The sequence below is a fragment of the Nannospalax galili genome, unplaced genomic scaffold, assembly GCF_000622305.1.
Source record: "Nannospalax galili isolate Female #2095 unplaced genomic scaffold, S.galili_v1.0 scaffold100, whole genome shotgun sequence".
Lineage (NCBI taxonomy): Eukaryota > Metazoa > Chordata > Mammalia > Rodentia > Spalacidae > Nannospalax > Nannospalax galili.
The window spans coordinates 5,277,289-5,286,739 of record NW_008352891.1 but is presented as its reverse complement, the minus strand read 5'-3'; the positions used below and the strand labels follow the sequence as shown (position 1 = coordinate 5,286,739).

The window sequence follows — 9,451 nt, the reverse complement described above, 5'->3', positions numbered from 1 at the left end:
ATCAAGAAATATATGTCTAGGTAAGGTTTATCTGAGAACAATTGGTCTTCGTCCAAGATTTATCTACATGGCACACAGTAATTAAAAGTTCCAGACTGGTAGAACTAACCTTCTTGGATGTTTAACAGACATACTTTGAGGCCTATACTGATTTGGTCAGAGGGACATAAAGGACAGTTTTTGCCCCTTGCCCTCCTAGGTTGACTAGTTCTGGGGGACTATGAACATCTCTCAAAATGTCCTATAATTGTAGTGGGTCACCTGTCCTCTTGATCAAGGAGGCCATGGAGACCCCACCAGATGGACTTGAACCAGTGTCCAGTCCACAGAGAGAAGGGTCAGCACAGATGAAACATTTCCTCCATGCTTCCAAGTGACGCCAGCCATGATCGAGTAGGACCTTTGACTTATCTTCACATAGGCAGAACTAGTAAAAGGAGCCAGAGGCTCCTCCCAAGCCCTAGTGACCTCTGAGGAACAGATCCTCAAAGGGCCTTAAGAGTAAAAATAAGTTGGTTTATCTGGGTCAAATGTATGGCCTTAAACACCCAAAAGGAAAGTATGACCAAAGATTTAAGGGGCCAATAAATTTTTTTAGAGTCCATATGCATAGCTAAAGGCTACATAACAAGCAACAATGCCAGATAGGAGATACCTTCTTTTGAGTTTGTTGGCCAGGGTGGCCAAGGGGACTCCCAGATAGTAACCCAGCATAGAACTTGGAAAATGAACAGCAGACTCCTGTCTTATCTTAAGGAATATTGACAACTGATTGCTACTACATGAGGACCAGGTGACCTTCCTAAAACAAAGACCTCTATATAGGCTGACTAGGTTCAGCAGATGGACAAGTAGTGGGGAACGGCTGGGGGTACCGACAATGCCGTGGACAGTAGCAGGGATAACAGAGTATAAGGGCTTTAGTCAGGGGAGGGAGGCTATGGGAGGGTGCCATCTGGGAAGTGGGTGTATAGTTGAATAAGATGGGTTGGGATGTTCTGTGTGATATATACACACAAAAAGAAACAACAGATTTTTAAAACTGAGTTATATTTGAGGAGGAAGCATAAAAATTCATATCATGTTAATTAGTAGAGGTCATCAACATTACCATTGAAATCTACCTGATGATTTCATAACCATGCTCAGGTGGATCTCAGAAAGCAACCCACTATGACTAGTAATAATCAGATACATAGAGATTAGAGATGCATGTACAAATATCTAAGTGTTAGTGGCATTAAAAATGAGTTTTTCTGAATGAAACAGTATATTTTACAATGAAATGGAGATTTTTTATTTTTTCAGGGCTTATACCGAGTTCAATATTGTATAACTGTATTAATTCAACAGCGAACCTAAAAATTTTATAGCCACTTTTGAAAGAGATGTACCTTTGCTCTGGAGACTGTTATTGAGTATGTTAAAGCTGTAATGAAATGCTTCTTCTAAAAAAATTAATCTAAAAAAAAGAAAAAAATGTTATCATCATGCAAGGGCATTGGGTAGTCTCAATTTATTTAGACTTCTCTCATAATCTCTTTTCACCTGAGAAATTTTTTTATTTTATTATTTTGTGCGTGTATGTGTGTATAATGTGTGTGTAAGTGCGGGTGCATGCATGCCACAGTATACGTGTAGAGGTCAGAGGACAGTCCCTGGGTGTCCATCCAGCCTTCTACCTTGTTTGAGACAGTTTCTTTGTTGTTTGCTACTGCACTGTGTACACCGGGCAAGCTGGCCTGTGAGCTTCCAGTGATTCTCTTCTCTACCACCCATCTTGCCAGGACCTGCAATTACAGAAATGTGCTTCCATGCCTGACTTCACATGGTTTCTGGGGATTTGAACTCAGGTCCTCATGTTTGCATGGCAAATACTTTACCCACTGAGCCATCCCTCCAACCCTCACCTGAGAAAATTTTAGGTGATACTGGGTGTGTAGGTACATAAATCAAACAGTTAATGATATTAAATAACAAAGAAATGCTTCTAAAAACAAAATACATTTATTCAGTAACAATGATACATTTTAGAATTATAACATACAGTGGAAAAAAAAAGCAAATATCTCAGTGTTTTCAATTCCTGGCATATTGATCTTTGAATAGCTAAAATTGTTGTCTAAAGAATAAAATACACTGAGCCGGGCGTGGTGGCGCACACCTTTAGTCCCAGCACTTGGGAGGCAGAGGCAGGTGGAGCTCTGAGTTCAAGGCCAGCCTGGTCTACATAGTGAGTTCCAGGACAGCTGGGGCTACAGGGAGACCCTGTCTCAAAAAGACCAAAAGAAAAAAAAAAGAATAAAATACACTGAGTTTAATAATACTTACAAAGAACTACAGCATACAGAAATATCCAAACAATGAAAAACATAATTTAAAATCAAATCTCCCAAGAAAGAGAACTTAAAAAAATAATTCTTGGGGGCTGAGGAGGTGATTCTTCAGTTAAGAGCACTGACTGCTCTTGCAGAGGACCCCAGTTCAGTTCCTGGCACATACATGGCAGTTAAGAACTATCCTTAACTCCAGTTCTGGGGAATCCAATACCCTTTTCTGGCCTCTGTGGGCATTGTATGACATGGGTACACTTACATACATGCAGGTGAAACACTCATATACATATTTTTAAAATAAATAATTCTTTTGTCTACATATAATTTTAACATTGAAAACTAAAGCAAATTATTAAGTTTACATGTTAATGAGATAAATGTGCTTGTTAATGTTACAGAAGAAATTAAATTGTGACTAAATATCTGGTACCACAAGACAAAGCATTGTCTATAATTTTTTCAGAGTTGGTATTTTGTCTTTAATAAACATCAAAACCAAGACTACCTCTTTATATAAATACCTTGTACAGAATGGCAGAGGTATGTTTAGGGCTATTTCAGAAATCGTTAGAAATTCTGTCCTAATCCCAACCAAAATTAATTTTTAAATTTTTTATAAATTCAAGCTAGCAAGTCAAACAGATTTGTGTGTGTGTGTGCATGTGTGTGTTGTGTGTGTGTGCTTGTGTGTATGGTGTGTGTATATGTGGTGTGTGTGTGTGCATGTGTGTATGTGCACAGGCATGTGGAGGACAGAGGAGATGCACAGGTGTGGGTCCTTACTTGCACCTTGTTTGACACAGGGTCTCTTTGTTATTGGCCCCTATGTAGGCCAGGCTAGCTGGCCCTTGGACTTCCAGGAATTGCCCCCATATTCTCTGCCTCTCATTTCATGCTGGGATTGCAGATGTGTGCTACCGAGCCTCGCTTTACCTGGGTGGGTATTGGTGATTCACACTCGGATCCTCATGCTTACACTCAAGTGATTTCTTTTCAGCTGGGCTATCTGCCCAGCCCACAAACAGAACATTTTAAAATAAAACATTCTAACACACTACAACCCAAACATATTAATTTGATATTTATGTGCTGAGAATGACAGTAGGAAACTATGAAAAAAAATCTTTGTTTTCTGTAATTAAACCATTATGTTTCTATAGAAACATAGAAACTTTCTATGTATGGTAAAAGCATTGCAATTTATAGCATACAGTCTTTTTAAAAATTTTATTAAGACAGGGTCTCACTGTGTAGCTGTGGCTGACCTGGAACTCATTGTGTAGACCAGGCTGGCCTTGAATTCACAGAGATCTATCTGCCTCTGCATGTACCACCACACCTGGCTGCATATAGTATCCTTAAGTCTGAACCGAGGTATCAGGCTGTTTCAGAGAGCTTTTGTTGGCATTCTATGATGTGGTGACTTGCACAGTGCACATGTTGAATGCTCAGGACCAAGGCTGCAGTGAAGTCATGTGATACAACACAGGCAAGCACTGCCAGATACACCTCCAATGATTTGAATTAATTTCTGGTCATTGCATTTGGTCGTTGAAACCTTTTACTGTTGACAGTTCTTTCTCAACTCTTACATTTGGTGACTCCATTTGGGGTTGTGACCCACAGTTTAAGAGGCTGGGTATTAAGGCTAGCAAGATGTCTCAGTGAGTAAAAGTGACTGCCGTTGAGCCTGATGACCTGACCTGATCTCTGGGACCCATGTGGTAGGAGGAAAGAATTGATTCCTGCAAGTTGCCCTTTGACCTCCATATGCAGGCTGTGTTACGTGAGCATTCACACATGAGTGTGCACACACATGCAAATAAATGTAAAAACATCAAAAGAGAAGCTAGGTATTAGATTAATTGGTTCTCAGGTGGGAAACTAAGCTTCCATTCCTGATATAAACCCTACTAGTGTAGCATGGGATCCTATTTATATATTGTTGCATTTAACATACTGTTTTGTGAAGGGTTTTTATGCCTCTGTATCCAAAATGAATATTGCTCAGAAAGTTTGTTTTCTGGGAAGTCGTTCTCTGGTTTTGGTATCAAGGTACTACTATCTCTTAGAACAAATTATGAGATAAATCCTTTTGTCTTTTCTAACGGAGTCTGTGAAGAACTGGCGATCTTTAAGTCTTTGTAGTTTAACAGTGAAACCATTGAGTCTGGGCCTTTCTTTGTGTATAGTTTTCTGATTGGTTATTCAATCTCTTCATTTCTTGAGTCAGCTTATGCCTTTTCTTTTCTTTTTTCTTGACAAAACATATTAGTTACTTTTCTCATTGTTGTGACCAAACACCTGGCAAGAAGCAAGTTAAGAGAAGAAAGATTTATTTTGGCTCACAGTTTGAGGGGTTACAGTCTGTCATGGTGGGGAAGGTACCGTGGCAGGAGTGCGGAAGCTTACTCACATCTGGGTGAATCAAGCAGCAGAGAGATGGGCAGGAAGAGGGGCCTCAAATTCCACCCCCAGCAAGAAAGACCCTGCCTCCTAAACTACAACCTTCCCAAATAGGCCACCAGCTGGGAACCATGTGTTTAAACCAAGTGCTCAAGCCCATGAGCCTGTGCACAGGGTGGAGGGGGGCATGTGTTGTCACAGAATATCTTACAATCAAGCCACAATACTGGGTCTTGCTTTGTAGCCCAGGCTGGCCTGGAATTCACAGTCCTGCCTTAAACCTTCCTCATATTTGGATGACAAGTATGTGCCACTACACCCAGCTAGTTTGTGCCTTTTCAGTTGGTTTAGATTCTTCTAAGCCTCTCCTTGTCCTTTCAGAGTTGTCATTACTGAGCTCTTCCTGTATGCACTGAGCATTTTCTGTGCACTAAATCTTTACAGAAACTTGGTGAGCTAGGAAGTGTCATTATGTGCCCATTTTACAAACCTGCAAAGGGAAGCAGGATAGGTGAAATAACAGGTCAAAGTCCCGCAACAGAGACCAAGACACCTCCCTCCCTGCTTGCCCCTTCCCCCCACAACCATCCTTCAGCTTTGTGGACATGAATAGGTCCTGGCCAAAGGAGGGAGGGGCCTTAGGCCTGAATGAATCAAAAGGTTGAGTTGAGGTGTAGAAAAGGAAGGTGTGGAGTGGAATGTGCCTTGCAGAGGCTCAGGTGCATGGACCTTGCCTGGCTCACCAAACAGGGACTTTTGTTCTCCACACCCCCAGTCTCCCAAGTACAGAGCTTCTCTTCTCAGGATGCCAGTGCCCCATGTTTAGAGCAGCAGGACCTCCGTCAGCGACTCTATGAATCATGTCTCCCCTCTTGACAATCTGTAAAACAATTGCTAGACAGAAATCAGGCATTACCAGACAGAGCTCAACATAATTATTCCCACCTAATGACTCCTGCTCCTTGAGTCCTCTCCAGCAAGGACTGCTGTCTTTATCTGCCACTGGAAAGGGAGTGAGGGGCTCCTTTCCTTCTGATGCCTCTGTAATTTTCCCTTTATATTCTGTCTCAGTCACACATGGAGAGCCTAGCAGAGGTTACAGGATGTGCTGTAAGGTCACTCAGCATCAGAGGCAGGCTTGGACTGAGAATTTCCCCTGGCCCAGCATGTTCCCTTCACTGACCAGCATGTTCCCTTTAAACCTGGGAACCTACATAGGGGACAGGGATGGCGGATACTGTGTGCTTTTGTGGATTGGAAGTGGTCCCCTGTGGTGATCTGGGCACTTGGTTGGCACTGGTGGTCATGTAGAGCTGTCCCCAGAATGCTGATAATAGTGGGGCCTTTGTGTCTGGACAGTAGAAAGTCCTGCAGCTTGTGGAAGTCTGGGTACTGCATTAGTCAGAGTTCTGTAGAGGAACAGAACCAACAGAATGAATATATATGACAAAGGTGATTTGTTAATTGGCTTTATTGGATTTATTAATTGACTTATATCATAAGGCTGAGTAGTCCAACGGTGGCTATTTTTATAGCAGAGAGGCTGAGAACTCATGGTGCTGGAAGGCCTGGGAGATTCCTGGAGTACCACTGGTCTTCAGTTCATGTTGGAGGGCCAAAAACTGGGTCTGGTGTCAGTGAAGGCTGGAGGCAGCCGCAGCATCAGATGCCCTCACAGCAAGGAGCGAAGGCAGGCAGAAGCAGCTGTGCTTTCTCTCAGACTTCCTCATATCAGAACTGGTTCCCCAGTCTCCCTTTAGTTAATTCTTTCAGGAAATACCCTCACAGGCCCACCCAAAGGCGTGTCTCTTAGTTAATCCCAGATCCAACGAAGTTGACAACCAAGATAAACCATCAGAGGCACTCATGACCCAGTGTGTCAGGAGCTGAGAGGTGGCAGGCTGGTACTTATTTGCTCAATTCAGGGTTGGGAGACCCTCTCCACCACCCCTAAAGGGCAGTGGGATGCTTGCTCACAGCATCCTGTGGTGTCTTTTTTAAATTATAATTTTTTTCAGGTTTGATCACAAAGTGATTTCCTCATGGTGGTTTCACACATAGGTGTCATTATTATACTTTGATTTCATTGTTCCCCTTCCAGCTGGTTCCCCTCTGTCCCCCACTTAGTCCTCCCTTCTGCTTTCATGTCACATCATTCCACCACCCTACTTCCTCCCTCCCTTAAGGTCTTCCCTCTCATGATCCACTCTGTAGTTTCTTAACTAGCCCCCCACCCACACACCATTTTAAGTCTAGCTTCTGAGTCTGGCTTATTTCACTTAACATAATGATTCTAGTTCCATCTATTTTCTTACAAATGTCATGATTACATTTTTCTTTCATATATATATATATATATATATATATATATCTCCATGGCCTCTCAAAAGACCCCTTCATTTAACAAGAGCCATTGCCGAGAGCAGAGCCTGGCCTGATGGATTTGCATTTTGGGTGTTCCACTTAGCCAGAATGACTTGGGCCTGTCCCAGAGTCTCTTCCTCCTGCCAAGAATGGCTCTTGCCTGGAGTGGTGGTGGTGGGGGTGCGGGGTGAGGAACCAGCAAATGAGATTGTGCAATGACCTGGTGCATTCTGCTGAGGTGCCATGCTGTGTGCTCATGACTTTACACAGGGTTCCCTGGCCTGCCCCCACATGCCTGGGCCTTAATCCCCTGAGTGTCAAAGCAGGACTCCTGGACCCCGTTAAGTGAGTCCATGGGCTCTGAAGCACCTTAAGAAAATGTGGGACAATGGGAAGCAGAGAGGACATTGACGGCAAGGATGCCAGCCTGTATACACTGTCATGGCAGACACAGGTTGCCTGCACTTGTGAAACCCATGATACATGCTCCAAGAGTGAACCTAGTGGCAGCTGTAGACTTAGGTGAGAGCAGTGCCCATTAATGGTATAGGCGTCCCACTCTGGGGTAGGATGTTGAAAGTGGGCTGGGTTGTACATGAATGAATGGGTCCATGGGATGTTTATACCTCCCTCTCAGTTTTTCTGAGTACTTAGAAATGCCCTAAAATAAAGTCTTTTTGAAAAATATATATCAAGGGGGCTGGAGAGATGGCTCAGTGGTTTAAGAACATTGGTTGTTCTTGCAGAAGACCCAGGTTCAAATCCCAGCACCCACATGGCAGCTAATAACTGTCTGTAACTCCAGTCCCAGGGGATTTGACAGCCTCTTCTGACCAATGCATGCATTGCATGACATAGGTGCACTTACCTACATGCAGGCAATACACACAGACACATAAAATAAAAATAATAAATAAAATTTTTAAAAATACATATCAAAAGCCGGGTGTGGTGGCACATTTCTTTAATCCCAGCACTTGGGAGGCAGGGGCAGGCAGATCTCTGTGAGTTCGAGACCAACCTGATCTACATAGCGAGTTCTAGGCCAGCTGGGGCTACAGGGAGACCCTGTCTTAAAAACAAAACAAAACAACAACAACAAAAACATATCAAGGGGCTGGAGAGATGAATCAGGAGTTAAGAGCACTGACTGCTCTTGCAGAGGATCTGGGTTCAATTCCCAGCACCCTCATGGTGGCTAACAACCACCTGTAACTCCAGTTTTAGAGGATCTGACACCCTCTTCTGGCCTCCTTGAGCACTGCATGACACAGATGCACTTATATACATAGGCAAAACACTCATACACATAAAATAAAAGCATACATGCATACATACATATCAAACTAGATGTGGTGGCACATGCCTTTAATCCTAGAACTCAGGAGGCAGAGGCAGATGGATCTCTGTGAGTTCAAGACCTCCCTGATCTACATAGGGAGTTCTGGGGCTACTAGAGTTACATAGTGAGACCCTGTCTCAAAAATCAAAACAAAACCAACCAAACCACAGTATCAACAAAAACATATTAGTGGCTGGAGAGATGACTCAACTATTAAGACTGCCTACTGCTCTTCTAGAGGACGCAGGTTCAGTTTCCATCACACGTGTCAGGCAACTACAACCACATGTAACTCCAGCTCCAGAGGATCTGATGCACTCTCTGGTCTCCACAGGTACCTGAACTTATATGCACATCCCCCCACAAAGACATACATAAATACCCATGAATAAAAATCAAAGGAAAGAAAAAATATGTATCATACATGTACACGTGAGATGCCTTTGTCTCTCTCTCTCTCTCTCTCTCTCTCTCTCACACACACACACACACACACACACACACACACACACACAGGCACACATTGCCATCTAAGAAAAAAAGCACAGTGGCCTCACATTAAGAATTTCTGGTAGAGAGTACATGACATTTCTATTTCCAATCTTGAATTTTATGGCTAAGTCTAAATTCAGAGGCATTTGTCTGTCAAACACAGATTATTTATTGAGTGCCTGCTGTATACAGTTTGGGGCTGGGCATCTGATAAAAGGAAATGAAGCTGGAGTGCTCCTGAACTTGTGAAGCTCAGCCAACTGGGCAGGTGGGTGGGAGGAAGGCAGACAGCCTCCCACTCTATAGAACAGGAGTAGCCTCAGGGCCTCATGTACTCAGCAGCAGTCAGTGTATAACTGCGATCATTGCTGTGGAGGGAGAGACCGTGTGGGAGAGGGGGAAACTGAGGCTGTGCTGTAGTCTAGGAAGAAAAACTGGACTCAAGTGTTAGGACTGTCTGGGTTCCCATCCTGGCTGCCCCTTGGAAGATCCATGACCTTGAGGGAAATCC

The 9,451-nt window shown here is 43.3% G+C and overlaps 1 protein-coding gene across 2 annotated transcripts in view; it reads left to right on the top strand.

Annotated features, from left to right (window-relative positions):
• Hpcal1 (hippocalcin like 1) overlaps positions 1-9,451 on the top strand; it is a 134,571-nt gene that overhangs the window by 100,370 nt on the left and 24,750 nt on the right. The window lies entirely within an intron of this gene.